The sequence below is a fragment of the Xiphophorus couchianus genome, chromosome 4, assembly GCF_001444195.1.
Source record: "Xiphophorus couchianus chromosome 4, X_couchianus-1.0, whole genome shotgun sequence".
NCBI classification, from domain to species: Eukaryota; Metazoa; Chordata; class Actinopteri; order Cyprinodontiformes; family Poeciliidae; genus Xiphophorus; species Xiphophorus couchianus.
This window is the reverse complement of record NC_040231.1, coordinates 34,991,245-35,006,479: the sequence shown is the minus strand read 5'-3', so window position 1 is coordinate 35,006,479 and position 15,235 is coordinate 34,991,245. Positions and strand designations below refer to the sequence as shown.

The 15,235-nt window shown below is 39.4% G+C and overlaps 1 protein-coding gene across 5 annotated transcripts in view; it reads left to right on the top strand.

Moving 5' to 3' along the window:
- Positions 1-15,235, top strand: part of LOC114142854 (suppressor of tumorigenicity 7 protein homolog) — a 60,094-nt gene that overhangs the window by 15,509 nt on the left and 29,350 nt on the right. The window lies entirely within an intron of this gene.

Here is a 15,235-nt window from a genome sequence, read left to right as displayed (position 1 = left end):
CTAGATGCTGCTTAGTTCTTTTGTTTTCCTAGTGACTTTAATTTTAAACACCTTATGATGGTGAAAATATCTGAAGTTAACTTAAACGTTGAAGTTGTCAGGGTGACCTGGTTGTTTCTATGTGTGGTGAGTTCACTGTAAGGAATACACCGAACAAAATCATGTTTGTATTCCCCCACACACGGTTTCTTAAAATAAAACTCATTTGCAAATACGTTTTGCTAGTTCACCGGATACACTGAAATGCAACTGTGAAACTTAAAAGCACCAATAAATCCGTTTAGCTACTGACTCATTCAATAAATTTAGAATATTATTGAGTAGTTTATTCATTTTAGTAATTCAATTCACCAAGTGAAACACATTATATAGATTCATTCCACACATAAACCTTTATTTCCGTTAATTATGATGGTTTTTAGGTTATTTTTAAAATTTACTTTTAATCTGACAAAGTTCATGGCGTAACATATGTTCTAACTAAATTATTGAATATAAATATGCTGATATGTATTGATTCTCTCATGAAACCAACAGTTGTTAAAAACAGTATGCAGTATCAATCTGCACCATACTGTTTGTCTTTTGGGCTAACCAACATTCATTTTCCTCCAATTTCACTTTCATTTCTCATCCCTGCATAAACAAGCAGAATAAAGTTCATATTACAGCCTCTTTCGTTTTAGTATATGAAATGTGACATATGAGCAAGCAAAGCGTCCTTACTAAAAAGAACAAAAGAAACAGATAATTGGAATACAAACCATTTTAGATTTATTGGAGGCTGTAACCCAAATAGAGCTTAGTGAACCTGGAAGGAAGCATTCTTTTTCTTTCTTTATTTTTGCTTTATTGAAGACAAATTCAGGTAGATGACCTTCAATCAACAACAATGAAATGTAATTATGTTTATGTAAGTCAACATACTACATGCCAAGTTCATTTAATTATTTGTGAGGATTTATCTGCAAAAAAAATTTAAGTTGTTTAAATTTATTTATAAGTAAACAAAGAATAGGTGTATTCTCACCTATTCTTTGTTTACCTTGTGCTAAAAGCAGTTAGCCCATAAGTGAAACTATTCAAGCCTAAAACAGTATCTCAGTGCTAAACATGTAGCAGCAGCTCAGACGCCCCCAACGTCCACAGTCCACATTTTTAAAGAAGTTCCTGAAACACTTAAAAGCTCAGTGGGTATAATATTACTTTACACCAGTCTGATGGTTGAATAACCTTAATATCAAATTTAAAACAAATATCTTTGATGCTTAAACATTTTAATTGAGTCCCCATTTTTCAGTAAACATCAACATTCTTTACTTTAGCTACAACTTTCCTTCCATTGTCCATCATTAGCACATTTATATCCAATAATTCTACAAAGCGCCGCATTTTCTTTTACCAGTGGTATTTTTCAAGGTGACCAGAGATTTATTCTTCTTCTCTGTTTGTCTGAGGCTGAGTCACACAGGTGTTTCAGGTCTATTAAAAAAAGCTTCCTTTCCTTCAGTATTTAGCTGTCCCCTTGATACTGAGCTTCTTGGTATTTGCTTATTTGTTTTTATTTCCTCCTAGGCTTGTCTATTAATTTTCCTTTTTGGATTTCACCCTAACTGAGGGTTTATAGTGTTTTTTGTTTTTTGAGCTAGATTATATTTTCTGAGTTCCCAGTCAAGATCTCATCAGTCCAGTGTTAAGCTGTTAATGGGCTTTGAATGGAAGGAACTCCTGAGTCAGTCCTGCGTTTGTTTGCTCCTTTGCTGGTGCTCAAAGGAAAGCTAAGATGCTTACTGAAGATGGCCATTTGATCTAAGCTTTCTGACGGCAACCAGCTGTCTCAGTTGCTGTGGTAACCTGTAAGAACTGCAAAACGCCAGAGCGATCGGGTTTCTGTGGTAACTGCTGACTTCTGCTATTTTTGTCCCTTTAGCACTCGTAGAGGTGAAGGTTAAGTAAGCCAAAAACTTGGATGTTGATGAGAGGTTTTTGGTAAACCCTGTCTTTTATGTAGTTTCAACATCTTTCTTTGATCATAATCTGATACAATGGCTTGTCAGTTTTATCAGCATGAGGGTTTTAGTCTGTTGCCGATTCAAAAGCTGTTTTTTCCCCTTTACTTGCTTACAGTTATTAATACTTTAATATTAATTCATTTGAACATACACTTCTTTTTTGGGGGGGTGTTGATTATGCTACATACAATTTTAATTAAGAAAGATGAATGCAGATTTAGATAAGTTTCAAAGTCTACAGCATCCATTTCTAAATACCAGTCAACTGAACAGACACTTGTACATTTTTTCTGTTTTTTTGTTGTTAAACTTTGACTCCTAAATTGTTAGCACATATAGGAACAACCCAGAGACCAACCTTCACACCTGCCACAAACTGTATACTGGTAGTAGTGGTAGTATCATGATGTGGGTCTATTTCTGCTGGATGAAGCATTTAAATCCATAGTGAAATGGTTAAAACTTTGACACTATTGGGGTTTCCTACTGGATAGTGATCCGAAAACACATCAACACTGGTTATGGAATAGATAGGGCAGTATCTGTATGAAAACCTTTCTGTTCATGAGAAATTACGTAAGTGTTTCCTATATTTTGTTATTTTAATATTTTTTTTCTACTCAGCAAAGCAAGTAGTTCCTGTTTGTTTGAGCAGTCAGCTTTAAATTAACTCATTAATCAAAAAGTTGCATTTCTACTTCAGACAGTAAAAAAAAAGGTGTGTGGTTCTTTTCCATTGTGTATATGCAAAGATCTTGATTCAAGTGTAAGCAATAAGGTGCATTTACCGCCCGTTCCATGCCAGAGCACGTCTTTCACCCACCTCCTGCAGCTAATTCTGAGTTGTCTAACCCTGTGATTCTCTGTTGAAGCTGATGAGTGCCTGTGAGGACAAAGGTCTCAGTGATTCTGTGACCCTGCATCAGTGGTCCAAACAGATCTGAATCGGTCTGTATATTTGTGTCTGTTCTGAGGACTAAGAAAAAAAAGTATTTATTGAAATTTTGGTTGCAAGATAAATCTTCTGTAGGCGTGAAATCTGAAACACATTATTCTGTCCCCCTTTAGAGCCGTTTCTAGGTTGTCATGGTTACCTCCACAGGAGGGTCGACTAAGATGCACCCCACCCCTGCCCCGCTTCATTAAAATCCATGTTATTGATTGGCCAGACGGGTAGCTACACGCCACCCCCCACTGTATGGTTTTTGTGGGGTTACCGGGGGATAGAGCGGGACAGAACCAGCTTCCACTTGAATGGGCCTCCTTTCTCACACACACGCACACACACACGCCCACACACACGCCCACACACACACATGCAGCGGCCCAGCTCGGAAGAGCCAAGGTACACCAGGCTGGGGGCTCCTGCTAACAAACATGTCCTCTGAATGCTTGGCCAGCTTTCTAGAAGTTTCTCCATAGTGGAATGGAGGATAAGTGATGTGGCTAAATTTGGTCTGCAGCTGGCACACTGTGTATAGTGAGGAATTCTCAGGCGCCTGTGTTTGTGATGTTCACCCTTCAAATGGCCTTTTCTTACTGTACAGCAGGTGCTTCTGTACATTGAGCATTGATATATATTGAGCTTAGTGCCCCTGTGTGTGAGGGATACACCAGCTGTTGCAGATATCTCTGTTTACATTGCGGTTTGTTGAGCAGACCAAGAATAAACCTTGTATTTATCTGCTGTTGTAATTAGATGTTTTTCTTTGTTCTCTTTGGCCACAGGAAATAATTACAAATAGGAACTATTGTGACTTGAGAAAATAAAAGTCTTAAACAACCGGTAGCTTCCTCTGATTAAAGAAAATGTAAATAGATTGATAAACTAATCAGTTATTTGATTTAAGATAATAAAATTATGTTATTTAATTGTCAAAAACAGCAGATATATTTTGCTTTTCAACAAAACGAAATATGTAATCTTACTTTATTAGATAGATGATGAATAGATCAACATATTGGATAGTACTTTCATATAAGAAAAATAAAATTATAGTCATTACCTGTGTTTACATGAGCAAAATTTCTTCATCACGTTGAAATGAATGAGGATTAAATAATCCAAATTTAGGGTTAAGGTTTATATGGACACAAATGAATTAATCCGATCATGACTAAGGATTTTGTGTGTATAATCCTGCTGGAGTCATTGCTATGTAGAACCACTTTTTACTGTAATTAGATCTATAAATGTTTGGGATATGTCTCTATCAGCTTTTCACAATGAGACACGGAATGTGGCTAGTAGATCTTAGTGAAAACAGCTCAAGTTTAGCCAGACTTGGATGGAGAGCTTGTTTGAGCATCAATGTTCCAGTAGCAAGCTGATGATGCAAGACACTTTCAGGGAGGATTACGGAGCCTTTTCACCATCTTTGTGTGCTTTGTGAAGCCCCTCTGCCAGTCCAATATCAGCTGACTTGTAGGAGTGTAGACCTTCATTGCTGCTCTAGTGTTCGATCACAAACTGTCTCTCTTTTGACCTTAAACCTGGGGGATGTTAGTAACAGAGACTGTTTATCACGCCTATCAGAAGCACATTATGTTGCGTCATAAACACACAAAGACAGATCGCTGGACTTCAGCTAAATAGATTTTTTGCAGTGGAAGTTACAGGAACAGCCAGAGGCAACCCAGAGCAGGGTTTGTCTCTGAGGATTTATGACTGAACTACTACTTCTTCTTGTTGGATTTACTGGCGGCTGGCAGCAAACCTTTAGTAGCATTACCGCCACTTACTGGTATGGAGTGTGGTTCGTGATGGTCTGTCTGTCTGTCTGTCTGTCTATAAACACACACACACACATACATAACTTTGTATTCTACCCATTTATATCATACACTCATTCACAAACACACCTATTATCATCAAATTCTCTGAAATAATTTAGTTTTCTTTAAAAATCAAATAACTACTTGTATATGTTTACTCCCCAAATTCTTCCTCAAAATATCTAATAAATTAATCTTTTCCTTAATACATTCAAACTCTCTCCTCATATATCTTCTCTCTCTTTCATATTTATGACATTCTAATATAACATGTTCTATTGTTTCATATTTTCCACAGTGATCACATTTGCCAGTCTTATGCTTTTGAATTTTAAAAAGTGTACGAAGTCCTGTATGTCCTTGTTATCACTGTTTCCTCCTTTCTATTTCTTCTTTCTCCTATCTTCTGAATTTTATAAAACCATCTTCCTGTTTTTTCTTCATCCCACATTTTTTGTAATTTTTCCATCAGTTTTTCTTTAACAATACTGTTTCCCTCAAATTTGCTTGTTTTAACTGTAAAACTAATATTATTGTGAATTGCCCTCTTTGCCATTTTATCTGCCCTCTTGTTTCCTTCTACTCCAATATGTGCTGGAACACAAATATAACTATCAAACCCATATTTTGTATTATGAATAATGTATGAAATTTTTCTAATAACACAAACCCTGTAAATTCTAGACACTAACAGGTACCATAGAAATGCACAAAAATCCGTGAGGGACGGCGAAGTCCCTGCTCAAAATTCCGTGAAAGAGGTGTACGGAGCCTTGTGCCAGAAGCCCATTGAAATGCTGTCTACATCGTTTTAAACTGTGTGATTGTGAGCATGAGTGGGAATAAAAATAGCAGCAGGTATTTTGTTCCATACAGTAGGAGTGTAACAGGTAAACCTTTTATGGATGCAAACTCGACTAAAAACCCAGCTGTTTAGGATTGTATTTGAAACGTAATCAATTACAAATTTATTGATGGAACTTGACTTAATGTCGTGTTTTAATTGTTGATTCTATGTTGCATTGTGTTTCTGTGTTTGATATGATGTAAAGCACATTGAAATGCCTTGCTGCTGAAATGTGCTATACAAATAAAATTTGATTGATTTGATTGATTAATAAAATGTCTGTCCTACTATCTGATTGATTATATTTTAAACTTAATGCAGAGCTTGAATCTGAACATATTATTGTTTTTCATGGTTTTAGCCATTCATTGTGAAGCTAATGATATTGCCAACGTTTCTCCTGTGTAAACTGATAATCCGCCTGTAATTCGTTTTCCTATTTTTTATTGAATTCTGGTACTACAAAAGCTATTCCTGTTTTTCCAGTTATTTTTGATGCATCTGTATAAATTTGAATATATTGATTATAATTGGCTAAATGTAACTGTGCTGAATAACTATCTACGACTTAGACTTAGACTGACTTTGTTGTCATTTTGCATGCACAGGGTGTATACAGAACGAAATTTCGTTGCATACGGCTCAGGACAATGTTTGAGGTTCCAATGTTGTGAGGTTACTCCAGAGTAAAATACAGTATAAAATATGAATATAAATCTAAATATAAAATATAAAGTGCAGGACTGACAGTAAAATAGAAGTTATTTAGCTCTGTACATGTGCAAGGGTATAAAGTGGAAACCAGATTTTGAGTGCAGTCCAGTTAAGAGTTCAGCAGTCTGATGGCAAGTGGGAAAAAGCTGTTTCGGAACCTGGTGGACCTGCACTGGATGCTGCGGAACCTCTTTCCAGAGGGCAGCAGGGAGAACAGTCCATGAGGGGTCACTGATGATGTTTCGGCCTCGGGACACGCAGCGCTGGGATGAAATGTCCTGAATGGAGGGAAAGGGGGCTCCGATGATCCTCTCTGCTGTCCGCACCACTCTCCTCACGTTCTTCCAGTCGGAGGCGCTGCAGCCTCCACACCACACAGAGAGGCAGCTGGTCAGAATGCTCTCTATGGTGCATCTGTAGAACGTCTTGAGGATGGGCGGGGGCAGGTGTGCTCTTCTCATCCTCCGCAGGAAATACAAGCGTTTCTGTGCCCTCTTGACCAGAGACGTGGTGTTCACAGTCCAGGTGAGGTCGTTTGTGATGTGCACCCCCAGGAATTTGGTGCTGCTGACCACCTCCACAGCCGAGCTGTTGATGAGCAGTGGAGCGTGGCTGGGCCGGTTCTTCCTGAAGTCGACGATCATCTCCTTCGTCTTGTCAACGTTCAGGATCAGGCTGTTGTCTCTGCACCAGTCCACCAGCTGCTCCACCTCCTCTCTGTAGTCCAGGTCGTTGTCGTCTCTGATGAGGCCCACCACCGTTGTGTCGTCCGCGAACTTCACGATGTGGTTGGTGGCGAACCTGGGGACGCAGTCGTGTGTCATCAGAGTGAACAGCAGAGGGCTCAGGATGCAGCCCTGAGGGGAGCCTGTGCTGAGGGTGATGACATCGGAGGTGTGTTGTTCGATCCGGACTGACTGAGGTCTGTCGGTGAGGAAGTCTAGCAGCCAGTTGCGCAGGGGGGTGCTGAAGCCCAGGTGTCCCAGTTTTCCTGCCAGATGCTGTGGGATGATTGTGTTGAACGCTGAGCTGAAGTCCAGGAACAACATCCACACATGAGTGTTCTTCTCCTCCAGGTGAGCCAGGCTCAGGTGTAGGGCGGAGGAGATAGCGTCCTCAGTGGAGCGGTTTTGGCGGTAGGCAAACTGGAACGGGTGGAATGTGGGGGGGAGTCTGGAGACGATGTGTTCTTTTACCAGCCTTTCAAAGCACTTCATCATGATGGGAGTCAGTGCCACAGGCCCGGTAATCGTTGAAAGAGGTGACTTGAGGTTTCTTTGGCACCGGAATGATGGAGGCAGTTTTGAGACAGGCTGGCACTGTGGCTTGGTCTAGTGAGGTGTTAAAAATGTCTGTTAGTACACCAGCCAGCTGACCTGCGCATTCCCTGAACACCCGCCCAGGTATGTTGTTGGGGCCTGGGGCCTCCGTGGGTTGACTCTTTTCAGAGTCTTCAACACATCGGCTGTGTCCAGGCAGAGTGCCTCCTCTTCCTGGTGGGGATCAGTTTTCTCTGCCGGACTACTGTTCAGTGCCTCTAACCTCCCAAAGAAGTTATTGAGTCCATTTAGAAAGTCAGCATCAATTTCACCCACTGGGGGGGAGGATGGCTTGTAATCTGTGATCGCCTTTATGCCTTGCCACATATTCCTGGTGTTGCTGGTGTCGTGGAAGAACTCCTGTATTTTCTGACTGTGGGTTCGCTTTGCTAACCTGATAGCACGGTTCAAGTTGGCTCTCGCTGTCCTCAGTGCCTCCTTGTCGCCAGACTTGAAGGCTGAGTTCCGTGCTTTTAGCATTTCCCGTACCTCCTTAGTCATCCAGGGTTGTTGGTTGGCCCGGGTGATAATGTTCGTAGTGATGCTGACGTCCTCTGTGCACTTGTTGATGTAGGCTGACACAATCATGGCGTACTCATCGATGTTGATCAGGTCGTTGTAAGTGGCTGCTACCTTGAACATCTCCCAGTCAGAGCACTCAAAACAGTCCTGAAGTGCCTTCATGGCCCCCTCAGTCCACACCCTCACCTGCTTCACTGTAGGTTTTGTTCTGATTAGCAGGGGCTTGTATGCAGGAATTAGCATGACAGATAGGTGGTCTGAAGAGCCAAGGTGGGGGCGGGGGGCTGCTCTGAATGCTTCTTTGATGTAAGATTTATCTTGTATTGACCTATCTACTGGTGCTTCTGGTAGAATCCATGATGGTATAATTCATATTGGTGTTTGAGTAATTTCTAAATTAGTCATTTTAAACTATTTTCTTTTCTTTTCAATTCTCCATCCAAAACTCCTCTTTCTTTCTTTTTCCCAACATGGATTTAAAATTTTCCAAGTTGGATAATCAAAGTTATTGCCTTGTAAATTTAACCAATAATTTATTTCTAGTTTTGTTCTTCTTAAATCTAACAGTATTTCTCCCATTTCTACTTATATTGCTGCTGTTGATGTGGTTTTAAATGCTCCATAATCTTAATGCCTGATTTTGGATAATATCTAATTTAACCAGATGTGTTTTAGCTGCTGAACCATAAACTATACAACCAAAGTCTGTTAGGTTTTATCATTCCTGTGTAAATCTGTTTTAGTGACTGCCTATGTGCTCTCCAGTCACTGCCAGCCAAGCATCTCAAAATATTTAAGATTTTCTTACATTTATCAAAATGTTTTTGAATATATGTATATTCCATTTTAGTTTTTCATCAAACCATTGTCCTAAAACTTTTATACACTTTACTTGCCCTAATTCTTGGTTATATAATTTTAATTTCATTTCCTTGTTTATTTTTTTCTGATTAAATATCATTACTTTTGTTTTTTCAACTGAAAACTTAAATCCCCATTGCAATGCCCATTTCTGTATTTCAATAATAACCTTTTGTAATTTCTTTACAATGAAATCTACATTTTCCCTCTTTTCCAAACAGCTCCATCATCTGCAAAAAGTGAGCAATCCATTTCTTTTCCAATATCTTTAAATACATCATTTATCATAATTGAGAACAATAATGGACCTGTAATACTCCACTGCGGAGTTCCATTTTCAACTATATATTTTCCTGAGATCACTTCACCAATTCTAACTTGTATTTTCCTATTTGTTAAAAAGTCTCTAATCCATTTAAATATTTTCCCTTTAATGCCCAACATGTATAAGTTAATTAATAATCCTTCAACCCACATCATATGCTTTTTCTATATCAAAAAATACTGCCACTAATCAATACCAGTTAAAACATTTGAGACAATTGTTAAATCAATAACTGATTCCATCCTTGTTCTTACATTGATTCTTGTTCCCCTCCCATCATTGATAAATACAAGATTTTTCATTTCCATTAATTCTTCTATAACTTGTCCCCTTTAATCATTACATTTACTCCACAATGTACTATTTGCATTAAAATCCCCACGCCAAATTACTTTCCCTTCCAAATATTCAGTTAACTCATTATTTCAATTGATAATGTTTTACATTGATTATAAACATTTATTATTTTAAATGTACCTTCTTGTTCCCATATCTCAATTACTATATATTCAAGTTCTTCCTCTTTCCCTAATACCTGATATTGCATCCCTTGCTTTATAAATATTCCACATCCTCCTCCACCTCCCTGCTGTCGATCTCTTACACCATCATATCATATCACAAAATCTAATGTTTTTTTTCTAATGTTATATCTTATATATATATAAGGTCTGACCTGAAAACTGAGATAACCTTTTTCTCCAACAGTTTTTTTGCAGATATTATCCACATTTAAAGCCTTATTCTTTTGTTCTTCATTTTTACAAACTACCAATAGGTTTCCATCACTCAAAATCTTTACCATTTCAACACCTCCAGTTTTCTTTTTTTATTCCTCTTGACGCCACAATGGGGCTGATGTTATCCTGTTCTTCCTCGTTCTTAAGTTTTAATATTATTTTAAATTCCTCCCTCACAACTTTCCTCCTATCTTTTCTTCTTCTGAACTATTTCCTTCCCATTCTCGTTTACTACCTTGAATATCACCAATTTCCCTTCCTTCATCTATTTTATCAGGTGTGCTCTGTGAAACTAGTTGGCTGTAGGCTGCTCAGTCTGGCTAATTCACAGGGGGAAGAAGGGTGGGACACCTGGATGTAGGCCGTCAAAAATCAGGTGAATCGTTTCTCGAAACCAGCTTAAACAGAGTTTACTTCAGTTCTGGACAGGGTAAATCCCAGCAGATTTAGAAAACTCAATTAACCCGTTAGAAGGAGAGCTGGTAGCACATCTCCCCTCTCAGAAGAGGAAGTACGAGAGTGAGAGAGTAGAGACAGAAAGGAGGGGCGGGGGGTGTTGCGCAACAACAGTTCACAAGAACTAATGGCATTTATTTCAGTCATAATCTTGCGGGGGGTGACCAAGGTTCCATCACTATGTGACAGCTGGTCAGCAAACCTGGCAAGCATGATTGACATGGCAGCACTGAATGCACATGTGCTTTATCAGGCATGCGTTGGGGTGCAGGAGAGACGGGTGGACTTCCTGGTTGAGCTTGCAAAAGAGTTTTGTAACTCTCATGTGAGTGAGAAGAAGGCACACAAGGAGAAACTGCTTCGGCAACAACCTTCCACACCCAGCTCAGGCAAAAGGGCGAAGTGTCAGGTCAACCATCGATGCAGGATGCGTGTCCTGAGGCCGAAACATCATCAGTGACCCCTCACACCCCCACCATGGACTGTTCTCCCTGCTGCCCTCTGGAAAGAGGTTCCGCAGCATCCGGTGCCGGTCCACCTGGTTCCGAAACAGCTTTTTCCCACTTGCCATCAGACTGCTGAACTCTTAACTGGACTGCACTCAAAAACTGGTCTCCACTTTATACCTTGCACATGTACAGAGCTAAATAACTTCTATTTTACTGTCAGTCCTGCACTTTATATTTTATATTTAGATTTATATTCATATTTTATACTGTATTTTATTTTACTCACAACATTGGAACCTCAAACATTGTCCTGAGCCGTATGCAACGAAATTTCGTTCTGTATACACCCTGTGCATGCAAAATGATAACAAAGTCAGTCTAAGTCGAAGTCGAAGTCTAAGGAACAATTGTGCAACTGTGAGATGCGTTGAGGCCATTACCAGGGTACTTATAAGGTAATGGCCTTATTTACAGAACAAAAGCACCTGCTAGATAAAATCCTTCAGGTCAGTTGGCCCATCTCTAGACTGCATAGGTAGAAAGGCCATTTGGCATTTCTCTAGTACTTCCAGTTAATTGTCATACGTCCTCTCCCTCTTCCTCTCCCGACTGGCGTCCACCCTTCAAAATCCATGTCTTCCTCATTTTCTATCTCCATTTCCAACCGAACCATTCACATACCAGTTTATGCCCAAATCTGCCTTTCAAATCTGCTATATTTTTATGTGTTTTGTTTTTGCCGCACCGCTCCAAGTCCACTTTCACCAGCTAAACCCCCTTGACTGAACTACTATCCTGCTAATTCTAGATAAAGTCCTGCTTTTTGCATACCTGTTTCAAATGAATGCCTCGTTACCTTACCATGGCCATGTCTCTGAGCTCTGAACACTTGCTACTAAGAGCTACTCCAGGTAGTTTGCAGTTCTGGAGTATGACGAAACTGGAGGATTATGGCTTCCTGGTCGCTTCAGGTTTGATTTTTTGCACATCTTTGGTGTCTTTTGTTCTCAACACATTTCCAGCAACCCTGTTGATCACGCCCTAATATCTTAGCGATATCAACAATCGTGCACCATCTTAAAGACTTGTGGTCATTTTTTATTTTTCAAAGTCAGTTAAATCTCTGTTTTTGGCCCAGTTAACTTAAGAAAAAAAAGCTGGTTAATAATTATGCACACCTTGAAATACGGCATAGACCTCCTTAGGCCACATCCTCCCTCATTACACAGAAATACACCACCTGCTACTCTTAAACCCATTAAGCATTCAAGTTTATCCAGCTTGGAGTTAAAAATTATACCTAAAATGATGATGTGCTAAAAAAAACAAACTGCGTAATAATTGTGCACACAGTGTATGTGGTTGGGTAATAATACTCTGTACCATTATCAGTCTGCCTTTGCAGTAATCCGTATGCAGCAGGTGCTCTGACTGGGGGTGTGTGTTCTTGTAGACCTTCAGTTTTCGTCTGAAAGGAACTCTCCAGAGTGTTCTCTTCAGGTGTGTGTTTCTGGAATAAATGGGTCTGGTTGAAGTTTGCAGTTCAGTGGAGTTTGTTTTGGTCAAGATGCTAGTTCTCCGCCGTGATGTCCAGGGTCAGATTTCATACCTTAAAGTAAACAATTATTTTTTTCTCCCTTTTTTAATATTTCAGTTTTCAAAAACAGTCCAAACAGAAGGCATCACATTAAACATAAAGCAATCCTGGTGGTGGTGATAAGCTGATATATTAAGCAGATAAAATATTTTCATCTGATGTAAATTGTCATTGATTCATACAGTTTCTTAGGACTAGTATGGTCACACGTTATGGTCACATCGCTGGTTAAGTGCGTGTATTTTATCATTCTCTTCAGACCAGCAGTTTGCCATCTGTAGTGTCTTGTGGAAAGGTCACTTCTCCCGCTGTCTCTGCTGACATTTAGTCCTGAATCTATCTGATGCGCTCCGTCTTTAAATTCATCATGTTATCCTCCTTTCTAACCAACATGAACTCATTGGAGTGGTAGCTTCATCCACCCTAGAGACAGAGGGTGAAGCAGAACTTTAGAACATAATTCTAACTCAAATGTTGCTTAAAGAGGTCCAGTCCAAACAAGTCGTTCTCAAATCTCCACTAGTATCTAGCTGAATGTCCCTTAGCATGTTGCACTTCAACCACATGCTTTTTGTAGCCTTCGGCTTGCTTCTGGTGTGTAGTACTGCACATTCATGTGGGTAAGCATTTGAATGTATGGCTCATTCACTATATATATACAGTATATATACAGTACAGACCAAAAGTTTGGACATGCCTTTTAATTCAATGAATTTCCTTTATTTTCATGACTATTGACATTGTAGATTCACACTGAAGGCATCAAAACTATGAATAACACATGTGGAAATATGCACTAAACAAAAAAGTGTAAAACAACTGAAAATAGCCCTTATATTCTAGTTTCTTCAAAGTAGCAACCTTTTGCTGTGATTACTGCTTTGCACACACTCTGCATTTTCTTAATGAGCTTCAAGAGGTCGTCACCTGAAATGGTTTTCACTTCATAGGTCAACCTGTCCTGTCAGGTTAATAAGTGGGATTTCTTGCCTTATAAATAGTCATGAAAATAAAGAAAACCCATTGAATTAGAAAGGTATCTCCAAACTTTTGGTCTGTACTGTATTGTAAAGAAGGTTAAACTTTATTAGACCTTAAGCTGGGTCTTGTATTTTTTATTTTAGATTTCCGAGCCTAAGTTAGGTCAGTGAATGCAACGCAGCTCGAGAGAAAAGGCTAGCATCGCGAGATTCGTTGTTAATGTTGTTGATGGTTATGGTTCTCACAGCTCACTGCCCGGACATAGCTAAGCGCTGTCTGTGCCAGAGCTAGAGGCCAGAAGCCACACAGTTCTTATGTGAGAACAACTTAGTTACTGTTGTAACTGATTTGTTGCTAGAATAAGTAAAGTTCAGGCAAGAGACCCCTCTTTCTTGTCGTGTATCTTCACCTACCCACATGCCTCTATCACACCGGAAACCAAAAGCACGACAGTTAGGCCTGTCACGATAGCAAATTTTGCTGAGTGATTAATTGTCTCAAAAATTATTGCGATAAACGATAATATTGTTTGAAGATTTTTTTACACTGATTTAATGGAAATGATGTAATAATGCATGCGATTTCCTGCCAAAGATAGATACACTTTATTTTCAAAAGAATATTTAACACTGGAACTGATAAACAAAATAAACCAAACAACCAAAAACAAAAATAAAATGGATTCTCAGTCTCCATTAACAAAAAACTCACTTGGAAAAAAAAAACTAAACAACATAAAGCCAAAGTGGAAATAAATACTGCATTCAACCAAAAGATTATGAAGTCTGTATATTATGTTGCCCTTCAGTAATAATTAGATTTAAATAGAGAAAATGGGCACATCGACTACCTGATGCAATAGTTCACACTACATGATTTTTTGCTGCTATTTTTCCCCTTACAACAATCTTAGAACGTTGGTCTTTCTAAGATTGTGTGGTGTGTTATGGTAGATCATTGTTGCCGCTCTGATCTAAATCAGGGGTTTTTCCCGACTGGGATGTTAACGCAGCCTGTTGAATGTGACAGGTAGCCAATCAGAAAGCTCGGATTCTCCTCGTGTTTTCTGAGGGGAAATTACGTCGGGGAATCTCTAACAGCTGACACAGCGCAACCCGAAGTCCAGCGGATGTGGAAACAACATTAATGTTTATTCAACATGCAAAGAATATAGAAATGACAAGAGGAGGAATTGGAGCGAAATTGTTACCGCAGTTGATAAACCCGGTAACTTTTCAGCTGTTCTTCGTTAATGTGACATAAATAGGTTCTAATGATTTTCATTCAGTCAGGACTTTACGCTGACACTAGCCACATGCATTGCAGGTAGATTGTAGTAAAGCATTGATTAATGCCTGGTTTTAAAATTAGTTCACTGGACTTGTAGCCATTATTTTGTGCCCATTGTTGGACACCACACAGCAGGAACGAACCCGATCGAACCGTTATACCTAGGATTTCTGTCGGCTAATGTGTGGTCTGTCAGGTTTTGAAAATGGGCCGACAATCGGCCGACAACTGGTGTGCGTTGGGCTTTACACTAAGGAAATGAGTCAGTGGAGAGCACCGGAGTTGAGCCTTTTTTCATTCAGTGTCATTAGCTGAAAGAGAAAAAGGTCGGAAGAGACGATAATGCC